The sequence below is a fragment of the Chrysemys picta genome, chromosome 4, assembly GCF_011386835.1.
Source record: "Chrysemys picta bellii isolate R12L10 chromosome 4, ASM1138683v2, whole genome shotgun sequence".
NCBI classification, from domain to species: domain Eukaryota; kingdom Metazoa; phylum Chordata; order Testudines; family Emydidae; genus Chrysemys; species Chrysemys picta.
In genome coordinates, this window is record NC_088794.1 from 29,757,542 (window position 1) to 29,774,400 (window position 16,859).

Below are 16,859 nucleotides of genomic sequence, written 5' to 3' on the forward strand. Positions count from 1 at the left end.
CAGCTTGCACAGTTAGTAGCATGCTCCACACACACTGTGGAGGCGGGGCAGGCAATCAATGTTCCCCACTACCAGGCATACTGCAGAGATGACAAATGTCTGCTGGGCCAGCTGAAAGAAACTAGCTGTTTGTATTATAACTAGTTTGTATTATTATTTGTGTTGTATTATAGTAGCACCCAGAGGTCCCAAGCAAGACTGTGCTAGGTGCTGTATATATAGGAAGAGACAGACCCACCGCAGAGAGCACAGATTCCAAACAGATAAGCCAGACAACGGAAGGGTTATTATCCCCATTTTACAGATGGGGAAACTGAGGCTCAGGCACTAAGTGACTTGCCCAAGTTCATGCAGGAAGCCTGTGGCAGAACAGGGAACAGAGCCCACTGTGACAGTGTACCCCATAAGGCTTTATGGGGAGGGGGTGCTTATAAATGTATGGATGACATAGCTGGAATATGTTTTGTGCTGCCTGTGCCATGTAACATATCTCCGTAAAGGTTCTGGTCTACTATATCTATTCATCCAATTTGTACATATATATCATTTTCTACTCGAGGTTAAGAATATGGGCTGTATGCTTGCTTGATTTCTAAGTAAGCTTTGTGAGGCATTTGGTCAGCTTCTTTAGGAAAACAACAAGGAGTCTGGTGGCACCTTAAAGACTAACAGATTTATTTGGGCATAAGCTTTCGTGAGTAAAAACCTCACTTCTTCGGATGCCAGGTTAAGTACCTGATCAGGAGACACTTAGGGAACAATGCATCTTGGAATGCTCCAATCCACATGAGAAGTCTTCCTGGAGACATGCAAGATGCCATGTGGACAATGGCGTCGGCCTGCAAAGACTGAATCATGCAGGGGCATGTGACTTGCCCAGGTGACTCCAAAACTCCATCCTGGAGCTGGACTTTGCATAGGAGGGAGGTCTCCACCCACAAGAGAGAGTCTATTTAAACCTGTGGGAGACCCCTCCATTTTGTCTTCAGCTGGCTAAAGAAGGAGCCTCTCCACCCCCCCGCAGGATACTTGAAGGAGACTGAAACAAAGGACAGTAACTACAGGGGGTGTGAGTGATTGCTGGACCCAGGCTAAAAGGAGCTTAGCCTGTAAAAGGGAGCATTCTGGAACTGGTGAGGAAATTATCTGTATTCAGTTTGATTAGGCATAGATCTGCGCATTTTATTTTATTTTGCTTGGTGACTTACTTTGTTCTGTCTGTTACTACTTTGAACCACTTAAATCCTACTGTCTGTATTTAATAAAATCACTTTCTATTTAGTAATTTACTCAGAGTATGTATTAATACCTGGGGGAGCAAACAGCTGTGCATATCTCTCTATCAGTGTTATAGAGGGCGAACAATTTATGAGTTTGCCCTGCATAAGCTTTATGCAGGGTAAAACGGATTTATCTGGGTTTAGACCCCATTGGGAGTTGGGCATCTGAGTGCTAAAGACAAGCACACTACCGTGAGCTGTTTTCAGGTAAACCTGCAGCTTTGGGACAAGTGATTCAGACCCTGGGTCTGTGTTGGAGCCAGACGGGAGTGGCTGGCTCAGCAAGACAGGGTGCTGGAGTCCTGAGCTGGCAGGGAAAACAGGAGCAGGGGTAGTCTTTGCACATCGGGTGGCAGCACCCAAGGGGGTTTCTGTGATCCAACCCGTCACACCCACCTCTTCTGAGTTCCCATCCAGGGACTTAATTCCTCCCTGGAATAAGCATGGACTGTCTGACATCAGCACCGCAGAGAGTGGAGAACAAATCTTCACCTGGCAGGTGATCGGGCAGGTGTCATGAGAAGGAATCAAGGGCATGGCTGGCAGGTAAAGGCTCTGCAAGTAAAATTGCTAACAGGATGCTTCTAATCCTATACCTACTGACTTCTCAAAGACACAGGAGGTTACACAATAGCTCTTAACCCAGTCTCTGGCATGGCCAGGTTTATTCTATGGAAGTTTTGTCAGACCCATATCTTCTAGCTGACCTTCAAGCCCTCTGCCTTGTCTCCCTCCATAGTAAAACCCCCACCACACTTCCAAAGCAGCACTAGCTGGGGCAGGTTTCCGAGGCAGGGCTGGGTACCTGCTGGTATGTAAACATGCTAGCTTTGCTTGCTGTGCAAACACTGTGGAGCCAGGATCTACCTAGAGCCTGCAGGGGAAAGTATTGCTAGTCCCCCCAGAGGGGCTGAGCACACACCCAGCCTGCCTAGAGGTGGAGGGAGAGCAAACTGAAGCAGAACTGGTTTTGAGTCGTAGTGCTGCTGCTGCAGGGCAGGGCTGAGGATAGATACCCTCTCCTCCTTTTACAGCACAGGCACATGGATTTCAGCCACACAGTCATTCAATTCAATGCAGGGTTTCCCCAAAGGGAATTTCTTTTCCCCATGGGTTTCCTGCCCAGACCCCTCATTCCTCATTTAACCTAGGCCAAGCTCAGCTGTATTGCTTCAGCTTTCCAAGATTCTGGGGACTGATCAATCCTAAAAATCAGATGAGGGTGAGGAACAAATCCCACTTCTCTTGAGGCAAACACAGAGTCATCCCCTGTGATGTCTTCTCCAGGGCTCTGGCCAAGCCACTTTTAATAACTCAAACAATGAGGCTTTCACCACGCCCCCTCCTAGGAGGCTGCACCAGGCTCAAACGGATCTCAGTGGAAGGACATCCTGGCTGCCCTTCAGCTGAAACTTTCCTTTGCTCAGTTCCAGCTCATCACTCTTACTTCTACACCCCTTCCTCCCAAGCCTTTATACCCTTCAGATCCTAATAGACTGCCCCCTATCCAGCCAGCATGAGTTCTCTCTGTAATCCAACCAAATCTCTCTAGCTCTCCATCTTCTTACATAAATTGGTTCTTTCGGCCCTTTAAGTATTTTAATCATAGCTACCCCATGGGTAGCTATGAAACTTAATGAAACTTGGGGCATCCCTGTGCGTGCTCTGATTACAATAGATGGGAGAACTATCAGCTCACTGCATTTGTGGGTAACAGCTGCACATTCAGGTTCTTTCTCTCCCTCATCATTGTCCAAAATGTGTGAGATGAATGGGCTGTACAGCTAATCATCAGCTATGGCCCTCCACATCCCATCAGCAGTGCTGGAGAATGAGATGAGGCTGGAGGCTTCCCTATTCAGCTGACCTAAGCAAGCTCCAACTCCTCCTCGTAGCTTGGGACAAGCCCCCTGCTGCCCTGACCTTTCACCAGCCAGTCCTATGCTGCTGACTCCTAAACACAGTATCATCTCTGTTTGCAGGAGAGAAGAAAGTGTGGTATTAAACCCAGATGCTGCAAACCCTCCTCCCCTGCAGGCAATGCTATACATACCCAGACAGCTCAGCGCGGGTTTTTCCTCCTGCATCTCTTCTGCAACCGCCAGCTCAAAGGATTGGCCACCGGGTGCGAAGACAAGAAGAGGGCCGGGGTGCTGAGAGCCACTGAACCACACTGTAAATCCTGTAGACCAGGGGTTCTCAAACTGGAGGTTGGGACCCCTAGGGGGTGGTGAGGTTACTATATGGTGAGTTGTGAGCTGTCAGCCTCCACCCCAACCCCGCTTTGCCTCCAGCATTTATAATAGTGTTAAATATAGTTATCAGTGTTTTTAATTTGGGGGGGGGGTCGCACTCAGAGGCTTGCTATGTGAAAGGGGTCACAGTACGAAGGTTTGAGAATCACTGCTGTATATGATGGAAACCACTTCAAGACCGGGGGTGTGGCAGCATCCCCAGCACAGAGGGAGAACTGCGAGGGATGCACACCCCTCCTTTAGCACACTAAATCTCACCTTCCTTTCCTTGTCAATAAGTTAGCAGGTGGATGATAATATCCAACTGGAATGGTCATGGTTTAAAATGTGGCTACAGGACAAAGCACTGTTACTTCACAAGCTAATAATGGTGCCCAGCAGAGAATCATAATTATCCATATTATCTTCCCACCCTCGTAATCTCGGATCACTAATCCTGACACAAAATGCTTCAGTGTTAAACTATACGCAGGCTGTGTCTATACTTAAAACGCTATAGCTGCTGAAGCGCTTCAGTGAAGACACTCACTACAGTGATGGGAGGTGTGATGGGAGGGTCTCCCATCGCTGTGGTTAATCTACCTCTCTGAGAGGCTGTATGGAACAATTAGCACTGCCCTCATCGGGGGTTAGGTCGGCTTAACTACGTTGCTTAAGGGGGTGGATTTTCCACATCCCTGGACAACTTAGCTGGGTTGACTTGACTTTTTAGTGTAGAGCTGACCGGAGTTCCTTCTGGTGGCTAAATCAGCCTTAAAGTAAAGTGGTTGCCCACTGCCCTGTTGGCGCTTCCTGCGTACAAAGGACAGCACTTTCCAGCCAGACAATTGCCTCCAGCACGGAGCTTTGACTTGCCATTTGTAACTAAAGTCGTTAATTAAACTGTGTGCCGTTTATTTATAGTAACAAGTGCTGCACACCTGGTGACCTTTCATACTGTTGAGCAAAGCAAAGTGGGTGCAGCTTTCCCTTCAAGCAAAGAGACTGTGTGGGTGGGTATGTGCATCCACATGCTAACTTACAGCCAGGCTTGAGAGGAAAGAGGTGTGAGAGTGGACGTGCAAAGCCATGCAAACAGCAAAGAGGAGTGTGTTCCAAAAAACACTGGGACAGATCTTTAGATGATGAAAATCAACCCAGCTCCATTAAGTCAGTGAGCTGATCCTCATGTGTGAGTGAAGGGGGAAGTTACACTATGCTAAAGGTGCGCAACAGAGGCATTGACACTTCTTATTGGATCAACAAATTAGTCAACATATGCACAGTTTCAGGCCCAAATGGTCTGCAAAGTGTGAACAGTTTCTACGAAACCAGCCTAGGCAAGGTGGGGTAGTTGATCTGCACTGATATACCTGAAGAACCTTCTTAATGCAAAAGCTTGTAGATTACAGTGTAATATTAGACCAACAAATAAACTGTGTTGACATTGGCCCTGGGAAAATCATTGACAATACCACCATAAACACATCATGCATACCAGGGAGGGCCAGAGAGATAACCCTTATCTCAGTTTCCCTCCAATGGGCCCCATTCCTTGACACTCTTGATGCAAACTGCTTTTGAAGTTACAGCTTGGGGCTATGATAGCTCCTAGATAGTGTAGGTTTCCCAGGACTGAACTGTGTCTGGGCCCACAAACTTCTCAACAAAGCTGCTTGAAGCTGAACCCTTCCCTGAAGAAACAGTTTCCCTTTCTTATGAGATGGGAAGTGAAAGAATCTGTTGTTTACGGAGGTCAAGGTCTGGGGGCCTCAGGCTTTCAGCTGACTGGAACAGCAGCTACAGCTCCCTCTGCAGGGCTCTCCAAAGGGGACCAGATTATGGGTCAAGATACACCCAAGAGTCACTGATATTAGGTGCAGCTTTATCAACCAAAACGTAAATTCCAAAGAAATAAGTTAAACACACTCGTCTTTCACCTGTTCATAGCAGACAGGACAGAGCCACGTGCCCCTGTAACAAATCTCTTCACAAACCACTGTGATTGGGTGAGGGGCCTTTGGGATAGCAAGAAGCCTGAAACAGGAACTTAATTGGCTGTAACTCAGGAGGGGGCATGGAAGGGGCATGTGTTGGGAGGGTGTATTGCTGATGCAGGGTAAATCCAAGGTTCGGAACCCTTTTTCTAAACAGCTGCGGAAGTTCAGACTCGGATGACTAACACCATTTTGTTCCATGGGGCAGAATGAGGAAGTCTATGAAAGTTACAGCCTCTTCTGAGAGCTCAGACTCTTCCTAAAAGCCAGCATTCGATCATTCAGTCTTGGTGGAGGAGGGTCCTTCTATCCCTCCAGGCCCCATCCCTCCGAGTCACTACCTGGGCCCTCTTGCTCCTATCTCACAGGGAGCATGAAATATGGCTGGCACAAAGTCCAAGCTAAAGGATGTTTAAGAGGAGGAGGCCAATCCCTGCCTTGTGAATATCTCTCCTTATAACAATAACCAATTACCACCCTGCCATGTGTGGGAGGCCAGAGCTGACAGGTTAAAGAGTGCTAAGCTGCTAGACTTGGGTAACCTACTCCAACCCTCAGCAGATGCTGCTCCTTCGTAATCCAGTCAGAACCCTTCCCTCTGCCCCCTCCATCCCAATCAGAAATGCTCGCAGCTCAGTTTTGCTGGAGACCTATAATGTCAAGCAAGTAGCAGCCTTGGCTTTCTGGAGATGCTCCTCTTGTCATACAAGAAGTGGGACAGATGCAACATGTGATCCTGAGCGAACAAAGGCACAGGGTGCCCCCGCCCCAATCTTCAATGGAGAACAAGCAAGGCACTAGGCAAGAGACAGTCAGATCAGCTCATGTAGTAGGAAGCTAAAGAGGTAAAGTCCAAGGTGCAGATGGCGACAGCTGGATTTTTCTGGAGCGAGAACACGTGCATTGGTGTTATATATTTTTATAACATAGCAATCTGCTGCTAGGCAGGCAGCAAGGCTCTTATCTCCTGAATCTGGGGAGAGAAGGTAGCTCCAAGAGAATCACTTATCTACTGCTGACTCTGGCCAACTCCCAGGGTCTCCAAAAGCTGCATAAGCCCGACGAGGGGGTATCTCAGTGTGTTCCCCAGAATTATAGCCCAGTCTCTGCTTTCCTCTCAGTAGTTTCAAGGGGCAGAGTTCTTGGGAAGTCAGTGGTGCAGCACCAATTTTATTGAGCTATGCCAGGGGTCGGCATGATGTGCCGAGTCTTCATTTATTCATTCTAATTTAAGGTTTCGCGTGCCAGTAATACATTTTAATGTTTTTAGAAGGTCTCTTTCTATAAGTCTATAATATATAACTAAACTATTGTTAAAAGCTACAAAGAGTCCTGTGGCACCTTATAGACTAACACACGTTTTGGAGCATAAGCTTTCGTGGGTGAATACTCACGACATGCATCTGATGAAGTGAGTATTCACCCACAAAAGCTTATGCTCCAAAACATCTGTTAGTCTATAAGGTGCCACAGGACTCTTTGTCGCTTTTTACAGATCCAGACTAACACAGCTACTCCTCTGATACTAAACTATTGTTGTATGTAAACTAAATAAGGTTTTTAAAATGTTTAAGAAGCTTCATTTAAAATTAAATTAAAATGCAGAGCCCCCCGGACCGGTGGCCAGGACCCTGGCAGTGTGAGTGCCACTGAAAATCAGCTCGCGTGCCGCCTTCGGCATGTGTGCCATAGGTTGCCTACCCCTGAGCTATGCTATAGTTTCATACTCTGTTGAGATGAGTTAAATCCAGTATTGCATGTTACAATTAAGGTGGCATTGCTGAAGTTTGGAAAGATAGTGCCATTTACTATACTATGGTGAGCTGCCACTTCAGAGAGGCAGGAAGCGGGGAGAAAGACAGTTGACAGGGACAGTGCAAGGGGAAAGGGGGAAGGGGGGCAGGCATCCAGGAAGTCACACAGGAGGGGAGCCAGGGTGTCAAGAAGCAGGGGATTGATGGGAAGCCTGTGGGTCAGGGGAATAATGGAGGCCTGCAGCATCATCCAGTGGGGATCACAGACTGAGAGCCCACAAGGTCAAGCAGTGGGGAATACAGGTAGAAAGGAGCCCATGGGATCAAATGGCAGGGAGCAGGTAAGGAGGGGAACCCCCCCAAGGTCAAACAATAGAGATTGGTGCTAGAGCAGAGCTCATGGGTATCAGAACAGTAACAGAAGCACCTGTGGTTTTTCACAGCAGGGATGGAAGAGCGGCCGCACGGCCAAACAGGTTAAATGGGAGCAGCAGGGACCAGTGGGGCTGGGGAACCCAGGGAAAGTGGGAGAGCCTGTGGATCCAACAGTCCCTGTTTCCTTTTCTAAAGGAGCAGAGTCTGCCTTTATCACCAAGCACCATACACAGTGACCCCCAGCCCCAAGCTCCCACTTTGCTCCACGACACCGCTATTTGATCCTCACCTGGTGGGGCTGTAGTCCTTTCCTGCTCACTCCCTGCGGCAGCCTTGGGAAGGCAGAGGGCTGACAGCACAGCTGTTACAGACAGAACAGAGGCCAGTCTCCCCTCCACCTTGGCTCACTCTCATGCAGTACTCTGCAAAGAAGATAAGCACAGGGGGAAAGGATTACCTTTCGGAGCAACCCTCTTCCAGCTTCAGGCAGAGGTCTCCAGACCCAGAACCAGGGGCACTGCACATGCTGCGCACTCCCTGATCCCAGCCACCTTGCTCATGTGACCATCCAATAGGCTGGCCCTGCCAGTTAAGTAATTTTTTTCATTGTTCAACCCATGCCCTTCATTTTGTGCTTGAAGGGCTCATTCCACTCTCCCCCCCAATCACAAGCCTCCAGGCTTGCACTAGGGACAGCCAGTCCCCTCCCACCTGCTACTATTGCTCCTCCTACCTTTCCACCTGAACGGTATGGGGAAAAGGAAACCTGCACACACCGACAAAAACAAAACCCAACCTGTTGGTAGAAAAATAGACGACTAGGAATTTGCAGCATGCAAAGCTGGGAGGCAGGTTGCACAAGAACTCTCTCCAAGGGCTCTGGCACTGTGGGAATATAGCTGCTTTATGGAGCTCAGCCAATTACTCAGACTCGCATGATACTCCAGCACTCACTAACGTCAAGCTGCCACCATTGGGGAAGAAGAAAAAATACCCCAAGGAGCCCTGCTGCTTTCCAATGCAGAGCAGTAAATGGAGATACTGAGACAAGACTAAACCTGTATACAGCACGTGATGTGATCGGTAACATTATCTCCTAAGCCCAGTGCTGCAGCTAGAGAACTGGCCATTCACATAAGCTTCCTTTCTCCTTTTCGTATTCCACACGCTAAACTATCTATTCAGTGAGTCACTGCATCATTTGCACATACACACGGTGCCAAAACTTGCGATTAGTCTGATTCTGAGAGCGGCACTGAGTATCTACGGTTCCACTGAAGTCACTGGGACTTAAGGGTGCTTTTAGCTCCGGGTCCCAACTGTTTATAGCTTGGCTTGTAGGGCACAACAGCACAGGTTCAAACGCAGTATAGCCCAATCATTTCATGTATCATTATGGCCAATTACAGAAATATTCTGGGAAAGGTCTGAACTGGAACAATGTAAAATCTTTATTAGTAGATATCTTTACATAGTGCCTGATCCATCGTAGCTTTTATTACACTAATATCTTAAATTTATATATTTTCCCCTCAATGATTTAAAAGCATTTTTAAACTGACAGTTTGTATATCTATATTGATCACTCACCCAGCAGTGAAATGCAGCCACCTCTGAGGTGAACCACAATAGCTGATAAACAGCACACAGTAGAGCATAGTTATTAAAAGTGTTATTAACATTCCCCAGGGCATGTGCTATGCTGTAATGAAGGCAACTCTTGAGGTTGGAAGCATGCAACCTTTCAGTCAGGGATAAGCTTAATGATACCAGTGGCAGCATTTGCCTAAACTCTGCTCACAATCTCAGCTCTGCCCATTCGTCACATCAAAATGAGACTTCACTCACAGCTTATTGAGAGATCTTCATTAAAGGCCCAAATCTGTTCCCATTGAAGCCAATGGTAAAACTCACAATGACCTTAATTGGTGCAGGATTGTGCATTAAATGATCATCCATCTTTCTTGCAAGATTTGACAAGCAGTGAAATAGTTAACAATGCTAGCATATTAAATAGCTTCCTTAGACTTCAGAATCAACTGAGATCACACTTCTCAGTCTTATCACTTCAGGCTCTCTGCAGACCCAGGGCTTGTCTACATTGGCACCTTACAGCAATGCAACTTTCTCCCTCAGGGGTGTGAGAAAACACCCCCATGAGCGCAGCAAGTTTTAGTGCTGTAAAGCACCAGTGTAGACAGTGTGCCAGCTCTGGGAGTGGTCGCTACGCCCCTCATGGAAATGGTTTTTAGCACTTTAACTTTGCCAGTGAAGACGTGCCCTCAGGCAGACACTACTGGGTCGGTTACAAGTAGGTCACATGTTGAAGGTTATCTTTGCAACCATAAAAGCTGATAGAAAGTAACGATACAAGGTGGGTAAGATAATCTTTTATTGGACCAATTTCTGTTGGTGAAAGAGACAAGCTTTTGAGTTTACACTGAGCAATACTTTAAGTCTGTGTAGGCTCGAAAGCTTGTCTCTTTCATCAACAGAAATTGGTCCAATAAAAGATATTGTCTCACCCACCTCATCTCACTAATATCCTGGGACCAACACGGCTACAACTACACTGCAAACAGAGATTAAGGATGGCATTTTCAAAAATGCCCATCATTGGTCTAACTGCTCCCACTGCAGTCTTTGGTAAAACTTCCACTGACTTCAGTGGAATAGTTGGGCCAATACTGAAAAAAATCTCTAAAATCCCACCCTTTTAACTTAAAAAAACCCCAAACAAACAAAAAAAACCCCTATTGGTTGGATTTTGGAGCACGAGATAGAAACCACCAGGGAAATATGCTATCTTTCCAACCTGCAGCAAACAGGTTCAGCTGACCCCTGCTTTCAATGTATCTGATAACAAATGGTAGCCTACATAGTGTCTTTGCATTCCAGTGGCCTGCCAGGCTTTAGTCACGGATGTCTGTGTCCTGTATTGTATTTTAGCTTTTATAATAGAAGCTTCTACTTCATTGCCCTGCGCTCCTTGGCTTGCAAAATGTGTTACTCTCTCTCCCACATCCGTATTTGCTATTCTCAGTTATTCAACACTGTGAATTGAATAATGAGAAAATAATCTGTTCCCTGGGCTCCAACTCCCTACCCATGCAGAGACAAAGCATTTATGGCTAAGCAATAAAACTGGTTATTAAGGGGATATTTTTTTCATCCCACTTGACTATAAAGTGTGTCACAGATATTACAGCTCTACTGGGAAGCAAGCACTACAGATTGGGGTTAGCTAAATTCATGAATCTTTTAATATGCAGGGTTATGGAATGACACTAATGGTGCAAAATCATTTTTCTTTTTAAAAAGAAGTTGGATGACTCTGACATTCAGAAAAGCATCAGGCTAGTACAGCCGGATAAGCACTGTCCTCTAGAAGCATGTCTTGGCCTCCCACTGGTGGGAATGCTAACAGAGACCAGCCACTAGCGGTGTTATTTTGTGTCACCTAGAGCTGATCTGAAGTTAATGGGATCTGTGGCATCTCTGGAAGCCCTAGGTGTTAAGTTGGGTACTTTAAAATAGAGGCGCGTTGAATGAGCACAAATCTGGGTGTAAGCAAGGAGTGGAAGAAGGTGGTAGGTTTTGTCATAGTGGGGAGAGGTGGTCTGTCAGTTTGACCCTTTGCTATGCTCTGGAAAGCAGCATGACAGGGAAGTAAGGAAAGTGGAGAGCAGCTGGCAGGGGAAGAACGCCACTCCTGGTTAAAACATTTTGTCCTTGTGCATTTAGTGTTAGTGAATGCTGCCAGATTGACAGCTCAGGAGACTGACGTCCTGCTTGGCCAAGGCAGCAGCAGTGCAAGTTTCCCACACACTGGGCCTCAACCCTCATATGTAGGGGCCACTTCTAGAGTGGGAGGGGAGGGGAGTTGAGTGTCCATGGCTCATTAGTCACGGCACTTTGCTGAGGGAGCCAATTAAGGCCAATCATGCTGGTGGCTTTAATGCTGTGTACCCTTCCCCACTGGGGTTTATCCTCCTGAGTGAAATTTCTTCTGTCCTATCTCTTATTCTGGAACACTGATCAGTATGTAGACAGCCCGTGATCTCCACAAGCAGCCCCCGGGCATGTGCATGCGGCTATATCCTGCATCACTGTACAAAACGTGATGGGATTTGTTAAACAATAAGCGGGTGAGTTACACACCTGTCAAAAATAATCAAATAGAAAAGGATTAAAGATGACACTGCAGCTCTCATGCCTTTACCAGCCTTTTCAAAGGCAACTTTGTGATTGGTTTTTTGCAGAGCTCTGAGCCTCAGGGTCAGACATGTCACACCTACTGCTCTTTTCTGTTTGCAGCCTGCATTGTGTCTTCTCTCAGAAATATGGGATGACACAGCATGGCGTCCGCTGATTGCTTCAACAATGCTGCATGCCAGCTTTTCTCTCCAACCACAAAACTGGATGTCCCTTCCCTAAGTCTCTGATCCTTGGGGGAGGGAACTTCTGAAGAAACTGTAGGTGGTTAAAATAAATTTTAATATGAAGGGCCAGATTCTCTGGTGGAACTCTGTTGACTTCAATGCAGTTAAACCAACAGAGAATATAGCCCTAGATCTAAATTTGTACACAGTGTCTTTCATCCCAATGCACTTTACAAACTGTTGGGCCCAATCCTGCAAAGAGCTGAATACTCATCTCTCAATGAAGTCAATGGGAATTGAGTGCACTCAGCATCTCATGGGAGGTGCTCAGCATCTTACAGGATCATGCTCTATTTACATGTCCTTTCATTCACTATTGAAATGCAGCCATCACTGGGATTAAAAACAGCAGGTGTTTAACAGCACACAGTAGCCCTACCCAACAGTTAAGGGCAGAAAGTAAGGAAGATACTGTGTCCAAGTGAAACGGATTCACGAAGGCAGATTGTAACTATTCCAATTTGAACTTTGTCAATACGCCAGGGTAACACCCCTACTCTTGCAAAAAAGTGCCCTTGGATATTTTTTAATTACCACTGATGAGGCATTTAGCTTCACATCTCATTCAAAGTCAGGACCCTCCCTCTAAACCCACACACCTTTTTCTGCATCATTGGCAGTCGGAGGGAGCAGTGTGTATTGCTTCACTCAAAAGTGAAAGCATGATCAATGACTGTATTTATGGTCAGTGTCCTCTTAGTAATGTGGGTAAAGGAATGTAGTGGATTGTAGATTATTAAAACTGGAATAATGTTAAAAATCTTCCCACTATTCCTGTAACTTGTTTATTTCTATGTTTGTTCTCTGCACTTCTATTAGCTTGGACAATGACACTCCAGTTCGACTTTTAGTTGGATAGCACCAAGAGTGTGCTAAGTACTTTGCAGAGAGCTATGAAGACAATGGGCCCAATTTTCAGTGACTTTATTTCTGTAATTGGGGCAGGATCAGGGAGCAGGAAAGGTTTTAAATCACACTTGTGCTCCTCATACTCTAGTCTAGAGCATCTGGGGATCTGAGTATGATGAAAACTAGAGAGCTCAGCTTCCCATGTCCCCTATATCTGCAGCATGCTGCACTAAAGCTGTGTCCCCTACCTGGCCAAACCCCTCCCTCCTTGACATGACCACTAGGCAGGGGGCTGCAAGTGGCTAGCATAGAGTCCTTATGTCAGCTCTCATAGTTGTCAAGTTTTGTGCAGCTCCACTGCTTGGGAAAGGATGTATTGATCATATGCTAGAGTCAAATGCAAACTGTTTGTAAATATGCTAATTAGCTCATTACATTTTGTATAAAAGGTCACCTGTGGAACTGCATAAAGCCTGGCAGCTATATATAGTGCCTGCCAATCACCACAGTATCCAAGCAGTGCATTTTTGTTGGGTTTGAGTTAGCAAAAAATTGTAAAACAAGTTTTTACAAAAATCTGAGTTCACTGTGTCTCTGTAACCAGTATTTCTGTTTTTAAAAAGACAAATGAATCCCTGAAGAACAAAACACAGAGAAACTCAAGAGAGTAAATCTTAGGGAATTTCAGAGGCTAAAATATCCGGTGTGGCAGGAATGGGTGGTGAGTACACACCTAGCTTTTCAAAGGCTGGATTTTTAAAGAACTGCTCTTTGTTCCTCTAAAGCTCACTGACAAATGTTGCTTTTAGCAACACATAGCATTTAAAAATGGTGGGTGGCATCCTCATGACTGATTGTGCACTTTGTCTATATGCATGGATTCATTCACAAAGCTCACCATGCTGGCTAGCCACTAGGCAAACCCATTTTCTAAGAAACCTGACCACAATATACTGCCCTCCTGCAATTAGCTGCATTTCGATTCTGCAATTTCCTTACTGACCAATCCTCCTCCAAGCATTTTCATTTCCAATCTTTCATTTTATAGCGACTTACACTGAAATTCAATTTAAAAGAAACCAGTTTCCACATAAAATGTCAGCATTAAACATTGGTTTTAGAGTAGCAGCTGTGTTAGTCTGTATCCGCAAAAAGAACAGGAGTACTTGTGGCACCTTAGAGACTAACAAATTTATTAGAGCATAAGCTTTCGTGGACTACAGCCCACTTCTTCGGATGCATATAGAGTGGAATATATATTGAGGAGGTATATATACACATACAGAGAGCATGAACAGGTCAGAGTTGTACTGAGGTCTCTAAGGTGCCACAAGTACTCCTGTTCTTTTAGCATTAAACATTGAATACCAAGCTCATAATAATACACTGACACTCTAGTTTCAGTGGGTAATTTTTTCCCCAGAATTTTTTAGTACTCTGTCAGTAACTTTTCCCCTTTAACAAAGAGAAATAATGAAACTTTTTAAAAATCTTTCAATTTTTTCAAAGCAAAATATGAAAGGTGAACCTCAGTCCTTCCCATCTCGCTGTATAGCCTGTTCATTCTCTATTATAGAGCCACTTGCTAATCAGCTTTCTATTTAAAACACTGATGCCAGGATATGAGCTCTCAGCCTCCATGATCAGAAATAAAACCAAGCCAAAAAAGTGGATGTCACTCTAGTCCTAGCTATCTCCAAGTTTGAGGGTATTCTGATCCAGGGTTTTGGCTCCCCCCATTAAGGAGACGTAATGGATCCAGATGTGATGTTTGGATCCAGGTCCAAATTTTCCCAATATCTGGACCATTTGAAGGGTGAGTTTTGGATCAGAATAATCTCTAATTACTATTTATACTTTTAATCACAGGTGTTCAAACATTGCCAGGAACCCCAGAGCTGCTCCAAACCATAGAACATAGATTGTGCCACTATCACCTTAAATAGACAAGTATGGCCCAGGCAGAGCCCACTTCTAGCATGCTATGCTCCACCTCGATCAGCTGCTAGTGGAGCACAGCATGTTGGGCATGCATCACAGGGTTGCCACTGGTCTCAGTATATCTGGATCTATCCCAATATTAATATGGCATCCCTGCAGTGTGATTCCTTCCCAGGTTGAGGTGCCTGCAAAATGCCATCAAAGGGGTGATGGTCTAGAGAGCGAAGTGAGGACTTCCTAGCACAAGGGTCAAACAGGCAGGGTAGCATGGTGTGGTAGGGAACACTGGGGGAGGAACAGCAACAGGGAACTCCATGGGTGGATGTGGTGGTGGAAAATGGAAGGAGCAGCGGAGAACCCCTTGGGTGGGCACAATGATGGAAGAGGAGTAGGCAGCCAGGCAGGGATCCCCATGGAGTAGTCAGGGTATGAATGGCAGAAGGCAGTGAACCTGGGGGATGGGATCAGACAAGGAAACCAGTGGGGAAGAGCAAGCAGCGAATCCTAGCCATCATGGGGCCCAACAGAGCCCTTGGGGCTGGCTGTGGGTGGCATTGGCAGTGAGGGACTTGGAGTGGCTGCAGGTGGTGCTGGGGACAGGGCAGTGTCTGGGGTGACACCTACCTATTTCCGTCCAGGGGGCCCCACCCCGGGGGCAGCCTGTGCCGTGGGTGGGGGCGGAGAGACTTCTTGGCACCTGCACCCAGGCACCGCCCAGTTGCCATGGGAACCGGCGCCCAGGTAGGCAGAGGGGCGGTTCCACCACAACGCGCGGAGCACTCTGGGGTACTAGTCCCGCGGCGGCCTCGAGGCTGAGATTCCCAGGGGGAGAGGACTTCAGCTCCCGGCATGCACCGGGCGGGGTTCAGCTTTGGTCCCGCGCCGACACCGCCCAGCCTATGACGCAGGCTGCGCTCACCTGGCGGGGCGGCAGGTGCCTGGCTGGGCTCAGCCTGCAGCGAGGGAGGCGGGGCCCTGGCGCAGGGGATTAGGGAGGCTGCAGGTGGGAGGAAGGAGCCTCATCCACTGCACCCTGGAGGCTCCCTGTGACGGACATCACCCACCCCACCTCAGCCCTGGGACCCCGTGGCAGCAGGGTGGGTCAGGGCTTTCCGGCCTCAGTCCCAGAGACCACGGGGATGGGCATGGTCTAAAAAACTAGCTACATAGGACTGATGAGCCCCCGGGCTGCAAGAGCACAGGGGCCAGGACTCGGGCCACTGAATTCAGGGGGTGCTGGAGCAGGACCCCCATTTCTTGCTTTAAAAGATGCCCTTAAATAATGGTCAGCATCAGCCTTGCATTGTATAATGAGGAAAAACCCTCAGCATTTAATTGTTAGGCGTACCTGCCTGATTTAAACTGAGCTTCTCTACTCCCAAGAGGCACCGATCTGCCGGGGGGGAATAAACATGGGAACCCAGCTGGGCTGAGTTAAGGCAGGAAAGGAAGCGCCAAATGACAGGAGACAAGGTTCTGAACCAGCATCGTGGGTCTGTGTAACTTTCCTTTCAATGCTCCGTGCTCCTGAGCATAACTGAACCCATTCTGTGGGCAGAGACAATTCACTGCAACACTGAAAGCCTTGTCTTCCAAAATCAACCACTCTTATTGTGCGACGTTGTCAGCGCCACAAAGAACATTAGAGGACACAAAGCAGCATGTGTCTCTTTGAGCAGCAGGTGTGATGGGATGTTCTGCCTGCTGAATGGATTAAACTAAAATTCTAGCTGTGTTAGATGGGTTCTTTAATAGCTGCTGTATTCTCCCTGTCACCTGATTAGGAGAGTGGAATTCAGCCAGGAGGAGGTACTACCATCCATAAGCATGGAGAGGCAAAGAACGAGGGTGATTAATGTCAGATCCACCCCCTTCCCTCCCCACTCCAAATGATGGACTCCTCTAAAGTGCTTGGTGCCAGCATCTTGCCCTGCATCATAATGTTCCTTAAAGGCAGGAATGAGATACTTAAGTCCTTACCATCAGC

The 16,859-nt window shown here is 46.9% G+C and overlaps 1 protein-coding gene and 1 long non-coding RNA gene across 10 annotated transcripts in view; one reads left to right on the plus strand and one right to left on the minus strand.

Annotated features, from left to right (window-relative positions):
• SIGIRR (single Ig and TIR domain containing) overlaps positions 1 to 15,718 on the minus strand; it is a 40,224-nt gene extending 24,506 nt beyond the window's left edge. For 3 of the 9 annotated variants that reach the window (XM_065591869.1, XM_042862100.2, XM_065591867.1), the window contains exon 1: positions 8,098 to 8,237. The gene's annotated coding sequence lies outside the window, so the exon portion shown is untranslated. Of the gene's footprint in view, positions 1 to 7,929; positions 8,319 to 15,496 lie in introns of those variants that run through there. The other 6 variants (XM_065591868.1, XM_042862101.2, XM_008175127.4 and 3 more) reach the window with 4 other exon arrangements.
• LOC135982946 (uncharacterized) lies at positions 982 to 4,964 on the plus strand. Its single transcript, XR_010600444.1, has 2 exons — positions 982 to 1,133; positions 3,263 to 4,964. It is a non-coding gene; the product is annotated as an uncharacterized LOC135982946 (long non-coding RNA).
• Positions 15,719 to 16,859: the final 1,141 nt, after the last annotated feature.